Source organism: Simochromis diagramma, unplaced genomic scaffold (genome assembly GCF_900408965.1).
Source record: "Simochromis diagramma unplaced genomic scaffold, fSimDia1.1 OVJJ01000646.1, whole genome shotgun sequence".
Taxonomy (NCBI): domain Eukaryota; kingdom Metazoa; phylum Chordata; class Actinopteri; order Cichliformes; family Cichlidae; genus Simochromis; species Simochromis diagramma.
The window spans coordinates 1448950-1459406 of NW_024387279.1; the positions used below are offsets into that span (position 1 = coordinate 1448950).

At 39.7% G+C, this 10457-nt stretch overlaps 1 long non-coding RNA gene across 1 annotated transcript; it reads right to left on the reverse strand.

The window, feature by feature from the left end:
• Positions 1–1419: 1419 nt before the first annotated feature.
• LOC120715943 lies at positions 1420–9926 on the reverse strand. The gene is made up of 3 exons (XR_005691768.1): positions 9685–9926; positions 5723–5732; positions 1420–1431 (listed from the first exon to the last, which is right to left on the reverse strand). It is a non-coding gene; the product is annotated as an uncharacterized LOC120715943 (long non-coding RNA).
• Between the last annotated feature and the right edge of the window lie 531 nt (positions 9927–10457).

Below are 10457 nucleotides of genomic sequence, written 5' to 3' on the forward strand. Positions count from 1 at the left end.
TGGCAGACATAATGAGCTCTTTTTCAGAGAAAATCTGTCTAATGATCACTGTGAACAAATGGAGGTCTACGGTTAACAGAAGCGAGGATCCTTGATTGCTGTGTAGTGTTTGCATTTTGGGAGTGTAATCCATTATTCATACTTCCTGCCCGTGTTATTGTTGGTTTCTGTTGCCCAGAACACTCACACAAACTAAAAGTTAAAAAGTCTCATTGTTTAAGTGAGAAAACATGTTCCAACCCCAAAGAGTGCAGCATTATAGCCAGCAAACTGCCTTCTCTCATCACGGGGCCGCCTGTTGGTTAGGGGCTAGAATTACAAGTTCAGCTTTTGAATAATTCATGGCCATTTGTAAGGGTGCAGGAACTTCAGAGCAAGCCAAACAGCGAGGCAGCCTGACTCATACCGTTCAAGATATCAACAAATCACACACAGCTGCCAGCTTCGCTCTTTTGGCTCAACATCACATATCACAATACAGACTAGCAACAACTGTTTGAACGACAGTCTTCGCCACAGGAGGCATATGCACTAAGTGAGATATGATAAAAGAAGACGCCGAGTGAATTGCCCTGAGGGGAGATGTAAAATGTTCCACGCTTCTGTGATGAGTTGTGTTGTGTTTGACTTCAGTGCGAAATACAAAGTTGGGAAAGGTGTAGTGTTTACTATTGAACACTTGGGTAGTGGGACATATTTTAGACTGAGATCATTAGCTTAAATCCCTGAGCACCTCTGCAAGCACAGATGAAGATTTTTGACATTTTTACAGTGTAGACTGAATTTTAATTGAATTTCCAAAAATGCATAATGAAAAAGATAAACGTGTCTATAAAACCAAAAGGCAAACATTTATTTTTTCAGACGTATGTAGAATTTTAATTCAGCACTTTGCAGTAAAACCCCTTTGGCAGCAATTACAGCTTTGAGTCTCCTGGGGTGAGGCTGGATTTGAGCAGTTTATTCACTTCTTCCTGGCTGATCCTGTCAAGCTCTGACAAACTGGCTGGAGATGTCTGTGAACTGCCATCACGAGGTTTCTCCACAGACAGTCTGCAGGATTGAAGGTTTAGCTTCGGGTGGGCAACTCAAGGACGGTCAGAGATTGTCCTTTGCTCATCTTGGCCGTTTGATTAAGATTGCTGATTACCCCAGCGACAGATCTCTGTACCTTAGACCAAGTTTCCTTTACCAGGCCTCTTTCAATAGAGGGCTACTTAGGCTAATTAACCTAGCTTCAAGCTTCAAAGTGATGTCCAGTGAGTGAATCACTCCTGTCTCTGCAGTTTAAATCTGTTGCTGGCAATTTAATGTATATAATTATAAATTTCAGTTAAACACATAACCACTGCATTCAAAGTGGCCTTTTAATTATTTTTATTTAGAACCTAACGAACTGCTCTGTAACAGTCTTGGTCTCTTTCAGCAGCACTCAACTTTATTTTAACATATCAGAAATCTGGCCAGGCATGCCAACATCAATAATTAATAAATAATCTCAAAATGCAACACACATGCTGTTAATCAAATACATGAATAAACAGGAAGCACTCTGAGAGCGCAAAACTGTGCCAAGGCAGCGCACTCTCTCAGCAGTAATTACTTTTAAGGCAATAATATTCTGTTTTATTTATTTTTTTAAACATACTTTAAGAAGTTTGTAGTGCAGTAAAAATCAGACAAGGGTAGCATGACAGGTATTTACTTTGATTACACAAGCATAATGTAGGAGTAGGTCATCGACGATGGGTGTTGATTTGTAAATAACTGGACACATATAACTTGAGCTTACTAGAGAATCAATAATATGTAATTATTATACTACAGTATTTTTTTAGACACCTCATTCTCTTTCTCTTGACAATGCTTTCTTTAAAGATAGAACGCAATCTGTGGCCAACTTGAAAGGAAAGCAGATGTGAAATGTAAAAGTGAGGTCAGAGGTCAAATGAGACATGATATTTGGATGAAAACTAAAAATTGATTCCCCATATCCCAGTATCGTTCCCTAAATGCTGCCAAACAATCAAAGGGAGCAGAAAATTGAAGCACGGTTTAAAGATAAAAGACATACATCTAAAAAAGATAAATGTTTGAGCCTGAAAAAAGTAAGAAAGTGAAGCCGTAGAGTTGTTATTAGTTTGTTGTTTTCCAGAGTGCGTTCCTCCCCTGACCCCTCCATGTGGTTTAGCCTTGTCTTGCTGAAATTTGCAGGCCCTTTCCCGAAAAAAAGACGTTGTCTGGATGGGAACATGTGCTGCTCTAAAGCTCGTCTATACCTTTCTGCGATGATGGTACCACATGTACAGGCTGCCGGTTCCATAGGCACTAATGCACCTCCATACATTCAGATGATCGTATGGAACTGAGTGCTGTAACAAACTGGATGGTCCTCCTCCTCTTTAGTCCAAAGGCCGCATTATTCATGTTTAAAAAAAAAGAATCTCGAGAATTGATTGGTGTGACCACAAAGCAGTTTTCCACTTTGCCTCAGTCCATTTTAAACGAGCCTTGGCCCAAAGAAGACAGCTTTCTGGATTACGTTCACATACAGCTTCTTCTTTGCGTGATAGAGCTGCTGATTTTTGGTGTTTTTGTGATATTTTGTACTTTAGCGGGTGAGATACTGAAAGTCTTCATGGTGAGAAACATTATTCTGAAATCCAAACATTCGTAGAGGTTTTTTTTTTTTGCAGATTGGTGAACCTCTGACCATCTTTACGTCTCTCTAAGACTACACCAGCCACATCACTGACCTGTTGTCAGTTGGAAAACGTTTCTCTTTGTAACATTTACTTTTCCACCTTTTTGTCCTCCCATCACAAGTTTTTTGACTCATGTTGCTACTGCCAAACACAAAGTGATAATAGTTTTCTTAAAATATAAAAATCGAGTAAACATATCAATTATTTTGAACATTTAATGTTTTCTGTGTTCTATTGTGAACAAAATTGGGTTTATGAGATGTGCAAATCATTGTGTTCTGTTTTTATTTACACAGCTTCCCAACTGTTGTGGAGGTGGATCATAAAAATAACACCAGGTAAATGGAAAATGCCTTCAGTGAAAATAATAAAAGAAAACAGAGTGTCAAGCAAATACAATAATATCACCTCATAAGGCTGTGTACTCACAGTCCTTGTCTTTCACTGTAAGTGAACAAAGGCTTTCATGCACAGCAACTCTACCCGTTTCATTAAATGTTATACAGCAGCCCAGTGGGTGTTACCCTTTTGTTAGCGTTCAAAGAAAAACGTGTACAGGGATCGCCTACATTTAATTAACAAATCAAAAAATGGCACCGTGGAATTTGTTGCTGAATAAAACCAGCATCCAAATAAAAGGACGAGCTGTGTAATTAGAGTGACATAATGGCTGCTGTGTTTATTGAACTGGCACGGTGGAAATGTTCCTTTATTGTTTTTATTATCTGGGTTAAAGTGATCTTTGGCTGGTGGGGTAACACTATGATCGGTGTAGCAGCGCTAAGAAAGACTGGCCTGACTTATAATGTGAGCTTTCTTCATTGAGGACAGGCTGTGATCAGCTGACCTGAGCTGCTGCTCTCAGCTTTACTGCTCTTCGTGCATTTACACACTTGCAATGATTGTGTAACCTTTTAACAACATTTAATTGTTATTATCAACCTCCCTTAGTTATGCAGGCCTAGACTTCCCATGATGCACTGAGTGCTTCTTCTTCACTCACCTTTTGTCACTCACTGTGTTTATACACCATTCTGCATTTAATCATTAGTTACTTTTAGACTCTGGCTCTCTTCCACAGTGTTTCTTTGTCTCAGTCACTCTGAATCAATCGCGAGGGTCATTGCATCTCCCTGAGCCTGGTTCTGTCTGAGGTTCCTGTTTCTCACTGTTGCCACATGCTTCCTCACTGGGAGTTGTTCAGTTGTTGCAGTATTCCCTGTATTATCTTCATCTTACAATCCAAAGTCCCATGCTGTGAATGCGGTTGAGATTTGCAGCTATAAACAACATTGAATTGAAATAACCAGATAACTTTTGCAGCACATTGTGTAGAGGTCCACTGCACATGAACACGACTGAGCAGTCCTTAAATGTCAGAATAATATAATAATATTTCCTCATCTTTCTCTGCTTTTCTTTTTTTGTGTCTTTCTGCATCTCTAAGAGTCAAGTTTGTTCTTGGAAAAAACAGCAACTGCACTTTTAGCTGGCAGACACAATATGATCCAAACTGCATAAAAACACCAGTTTGGTTGTATTTGGTAAATGGTTGGTTCCTATTCTAATATATATGTGAAACACATTTGCAGTTTTCTAAGGGTCACGTTTAACCCTGACTGATGAACCTGATTCAGAGTTAGCCATGTAGGCACTAATGCCTATGTGGCACTAAGGTTAGGCCTAAAATTCAGGTGACATTTGGGTCATGTTTGGCCCTCACAACACTTGCTCTAGCCCAAGGGTTAGACTTCTCTTCAATCTAAGACTGTTGCAAGCCACAGAACACCTGACAGTACTATTACCAAGGTGAATGTTCCTGTCTCTGGGGATCAGATCCTGTTTCTATCAAATGGTAAATGGACTGATACTTATATAGTGCTTTTTCTCTCCCGGAGCACTCAAAGCACTTTATGCAACACGCCTCATTCACACTATGCTATGCCTAAGTCCTTTCTATCTAACATTCACCTATACTCCGATGGATGCACCGGAGAGCAGCTTGGGGTTAGTATCTTCCTCAAGGATTTTTGCATGCAGACCGGGGATCAAACCACCAACCTTCTGATTAGTAGTTGACCTTCCCTGATAAACCCCAACCCCCATTTGTGGAGCTGTTTGTAACACTGCATTTGAAATTAATTGCCACTTCAAAATAAGCTTGTAATTATTCCTCCTCCGTGGCTAAAAGGATGGGTGAAGAGTGTGCAGGGTGAACCACGGGGTGAGACATTATTTTGTCTTTATAGATTTGTTTAGAAGAATTCAACAAAACTGAGTAGCATCAGCAGGAAGCGACCCGAGTTTGCAGCGCATAGTGAATGAACTGATACTGACATCACTATGTTTAAAACTTCGTGTTAAATGCATTGCTTATCAGCCCAAGGTGCCATGTTGTTTTGTTCTGGCACATTCTAACATTATTAGGTTGTCCTGCCATGTTCTTACTTAAATTCTGGCTGTTTACATTGATCGTGTTACCTGGCGTGCATTTATACAGCTCCATTAAATGTACTCAGATCTACCTGTTTATAGCTGAAAATGATGGATCGCTGCTTCTGGACAGGTGCTGTAGAACTCTTCTGATGTTTGGCTCTGAAAAAATCAGACAGTCTAACCCAGTTACTGCAGCCTTGAAGTCAGTGTGATGTGGGAGGACCAGCCTCGCTGCTTGTGCACAACAAATCTGTTCTTAAACTGCCGACTCATGGACTGCCTGCATTCTAATACAAAGAAAATATCCATTTAATGTCTTTGAAGATGGCTGCTAAGTCCTTGTGATTACATTCGAACCACTGGGAGTTTAAAAAACAGATAATACTCACCAGTGTGTGGGAAGTCTTCTTATAACACAAATCTGACAAGGAAGAGTGCAACAACTTAATATTCCTGCTGCATTGCGGGAGAAGAATCGCGTAATTTGTTACCCATTAGGTTGTAAATAAGTTCCATTGTGAAGCATTCAGTGAACTGGTGGGAAACAATGACAAAAAGTCTGTCTGCCACAAATATCTCACTGACTCTGAGCTCACAGGTGACTGAATCACTGAACACTAACCCGGAGGAAGGGAGGAGGGTAACGGAAAACAAGATTTGTTCAGATTTCTGTGGGTTTTGTTGTCAGACATGTTACCTAAGCTGTGACAACATAACTAGTCTGTCACAGCTGCACCTCACAGTTGTGTCACACTGGGATCAGAAGCTGTTAACTCAGAACCCAATTCTCCCCATTCAGGGTCTCAGTTAGGTTTGCATTCAGTGACATATTTCCCAGGAGAAACTTGGTGCCACTGAGTAACTGCAACACCGTTTCTGGATGTTGCAGTTTCTACCTTTTAATGACACTGGCTGATGCTTTGACCGATTAGAAATGAACTCAGAAACATTTTTTAAAATTTGGCAAAAACCAAACTGCTTGAGGAGAAATCTTACAAAAGGCATAAAAGACGGATGTTTCTATACAACCATGAAGTGACCCAGTGATACATGGTGCATGCATCCAAGTGAAACGGTGAATGTCTTCACACATAATGAGGAAGAGTTGGATTAGACCAAGATCATGGGGCAAAGGCATACATGTTGAGATCTGATCGTAGTTCTAGGTTAGAAGTATTACTTTTTATTTAGTTTCCTTGTTCTTAAATGTGTTCATTCATAGGACTTGACAGGTAAACAAATAAAAGAACTATAATGTGCGTTTTAGTAGGTTTCACCTCATTGTCTCAGTTTTTCCTGCTTTGGTTCAGTCTCGGTGCTCTCGTCAAATACATTTTCAGGTTAAACAGGCAGAATTTTTTCATTTAAAAAATGGATAATTCACTTGTTTTCTTCATAACACACCCAGGGCAAAATGTCAGGAAGAAATAATAAAAGGTTAACTGATGATTGGATTGAACAGCAAGACTGATTTCTATAGGAGCTGCTCAACGCAAACTTCAATTCTGATTTATTTTTTAATAACCATAATTAAGTTTACATTTATTAACACGACTTGAATGCAGCATATGCAACAATCACCACTGAAAGATCTCGAGCCGTTTTTGAACCAAATATCACCAAACGTCCTGCTTTGTCAGATGTTTTGGATGTTGAGCTCTGGAAGCTAGCGCTAAGTGAGCCATAAATAATTCTATCAATAAATAATAATTTTGAAGTAGTGTGCCCAAACTTAAATGCTGCTTTTTAATACAGGACAGCACATGTTAAGGGTCATTAGTTCACCAGGTTAAAATAAACTGTAATTATCCTTCAGACCTGTCTCTGGTTAAAATAATAGTCTGTATATAAAAGATGGCTACAGCTACTGTGACAACACCCACAGGTTTTTCTACAACACGTGTTTTGGCCACCAACAAGCACTAATTAGCAGATATGTGTTTAATAGTGCGGAGTAAAACACTAATAAAATAACTGACATTTTCACACTGAAGCGCAGACTTCTGTTTTATACAGTAAGCCATATTATTTATGAGATAATTGTGTTGCACAAACAGCACATATATGGTGAATCACTGCAGCTCAGTGAATAAATTGGCAGAGATGATACCTAGCAGACAGCTGATGACTGCAGGTTTTGTATTGGCACACCTGTCAGGGTAGCCATGTCTCTAACTTTAAACCTTAACAGTGGTATGCACCTGTACTCGCTGTGGCTCAGGATGTAGAGCAGGTCATCTACTAACTGGAAGGTTGGTGGTTCAGTCTCCTGGCTGCTCCAGTGTGCAGGCCAGATATGCAAGATGGGCAAAATATTTAACTTTGAGTTGCTCCTGATATGAATGTTCGATATAAAGCACTTAGGTGTAGACAATGAGTGAAAGAGACGTATTGTGTGGAATGCTTGAGTAGAAAAGTGCTACACATTTAAATGAAATTCTTCCAAACACTGGTGAAAAGGGTCAATTATCTACCATCAACAACTTTTAATGTACCAGGTTGTAAACATGCTCACAGTCTATGGAGACGGACTCAACCTTCACAGCCAGCTTCACATTAGCTTTTCTAACTAGTTTCCTGAATGCAAATCAAGCTTCATCCACCTTGGCAAAACTGTCAAACAGAAAAATTGAAACTGACATTAGTCAGCCTGTAAATTGTAGTCCTTCTGGAAGGCCGCCATGTAGCAAGTGGTTAGTTTAATGCATACTTTAAGTGACTGATGAAGCCAGAGTCAGTTTGAATCTTCTCCAACGTCCCTCTGATACGTTCAGCTTGACCAGAGACCAATGGGCCAAAGGTCTACCAACATTTACTCAATGTTTGGCCAATAACCCAGAAAATGAGGCACTTTCATGCAAAATTTGCTCTCAGCTATTTTATGGCCATGCCAGAAACTCACTTTGATCTGCAGTTATAAACAGTCATTAGGAGTACTTAGTGAAACTCTCTTTGCAGAAGGCTTTGTTGTAAGATGGCCGAGGCACCAAGTCTGTGTTCTTTAAAAGATCGCGTTTCTCTGTGACTCGAAAGAAAACAGTAAGGGCTGACCATGTTTTTGCAAATTTCTCAATGACAGATAGGCACAAGAAATACAGCTTTGAACCTGTTTGCCAGTGAATGCGTTTTCAGTAGACTTTGATCGGACGCAACGGCAGACCTGACATTATGCAAAACACGCCAGTAATTGATGACTTAGTGTAAACACCTGAGAAAACCCCAATACAACTGCATGATCAAATTTCCATTCCTGTAAGATCTCCTTCCCGTTCTGCTGGCTTGGCCCATTTATTCTGACAGCACAGCCAGTGAACCTTGATGTTTCTTAATCGTGGTCTTTTTTAATAATTTTGCTTTGATGGGCATGTAGGGAGATGTCATATTTACCACTATAAACCATAACCGGAGGGGAGGTGAGCTTTTATTTCGGGACAAATAAAACCATTTAAAATCTGTGAAGCAGGTACTGGATCACTGAATACAGTTATTTGCTCAAAGAATGAAATGGATCTCCAGACAGCACTGCATGGGTATCTGAAAACAGCAAGAATGTCAAATGTAATACACAAAACATTACTCTATTCGATTTAGGGTTCAGCTTCCAAAATTATGGACTCAAAGGTTAAAATCAATCTAATAATACTCCTGCACTAATATTCATTAGCTTAGCATCGTTGTGGATCAGCTGCCCTCCAGCAGATTTTGATACAGATGAATGCGTGTCACAGTGTCGTTATTATAGAACAAAAACCAAGTGCAATCCAGGATTCAGTAGTTTGTAGGACCAATTTTAGCACTTTGTTTATGCACAGCTCTCTTAAGGTCCCACCACAGCATCTCAGTCAGGTTGTGATCTAGATGTCAACTCCAACTACTCAGTTTTATGCAAATCTTTAGCCTTAAACAAAACAAATAAAATAATAAAATAAAATGAAAATGGCTAAACACACACGTGTTTACCACACTATGCGATACACAGCGTGTTACCAGCTTAAAACAACATCATCCACCTTTACTTGTGATGTATGACAGACCTATTTCAACAAATGAGCTCATTAGTGATGCAAAGTAGGAAAGCTATTGCAGTAATGGGTGCACCATTAAGTGTTATTATACTTACTGAAGGAAACTCTGAAATACAGTCATACAGAGTCTGTGGTGTGATGTGGCTATCTGGTATTGTTATGGTAACATATGTCTGCTCACAGGCAGATAGACATCATTTCCTGGAGACCATGTGCCGGTGCGCTAGGACAAAGAAACCTTGCAGGAAACATCATTAAACCGGATTCCCTGGCTGTGTGCCTGGCCCCTGGACTGCGTCTTACCTCAGATGAACCGCTTCAGGAGTTCATCAGGACATGCGCCGAGACAGCTGAGCAGTCCTCGTCGGTGCTGCTTTCACCTCTCCACATGATCCAACCCAAGTGAGGCATGAACAGCGCCCAATCAGCTGCCCCGAATTAGGCTAGACTAAAAACAACATCACAACAAGAACACTCTGCTCAGTGTGTATCTCAGCTTGAAAAGGAGCAATTTAAACATGAATTTTGTAAAAGTTGGGCTGTCAGTTGATTCATCACAACTGTTAGACGGTTTGGGGTCAGAAATGATGAGTAATAAGTAATAAGTAACAGCACAAGCTATTTTAGTCATCATGTTGGTCGTTTTGGAATCTAAAATAGGTTTAAATCTTAAATCTTTAAGGACTTTGAGAACCCTTTTAGGGCTCTTTAAAAGAAACAACAATATCCCCCTGAGAGCCGAGGAAACAAGTATCTTTCAGTTTAACTTGTTTGTGATTATTTCGAGCTAAAGGAGCCCCCCAAACACATGACAGATCATTGGAAAGGCCAGGATGTCATCTTATTAGGGTAGCAAATAAAGAAATAAATCAAATAAGTCAAACGATATAGCCCAAAAACAAATATCCATTAAAGACGAAACAAATGAAAAGGCTGGTTCTCAGGAGCCAATACACAGCAAAGCCTCAAAATACAGAGTCCAAAATCAGCTCATTTTATTCCAGTGGCTAAATTCATCTTGAATATACAGTGTATGATTGACTGCATATGAGTAAATGAAAATATTGTAGAGCACTTTGTAGTGTATAACTAGGTTAAAAGGCATTCTTTAAGAGCACAGCATTTAGGATATCAATTACAACTATTCAGTTTTTTGAATGTGTTTTAGCCTTTAACAAAATAAACAAAATAAAAATACCTTTAAATGAGTAAGCACACAGGTGTTTACCACACTATGGATTTCGAGGTGTGCTGCCTGCTGCCCACCTACTTTAGAATATTCACTATGAGG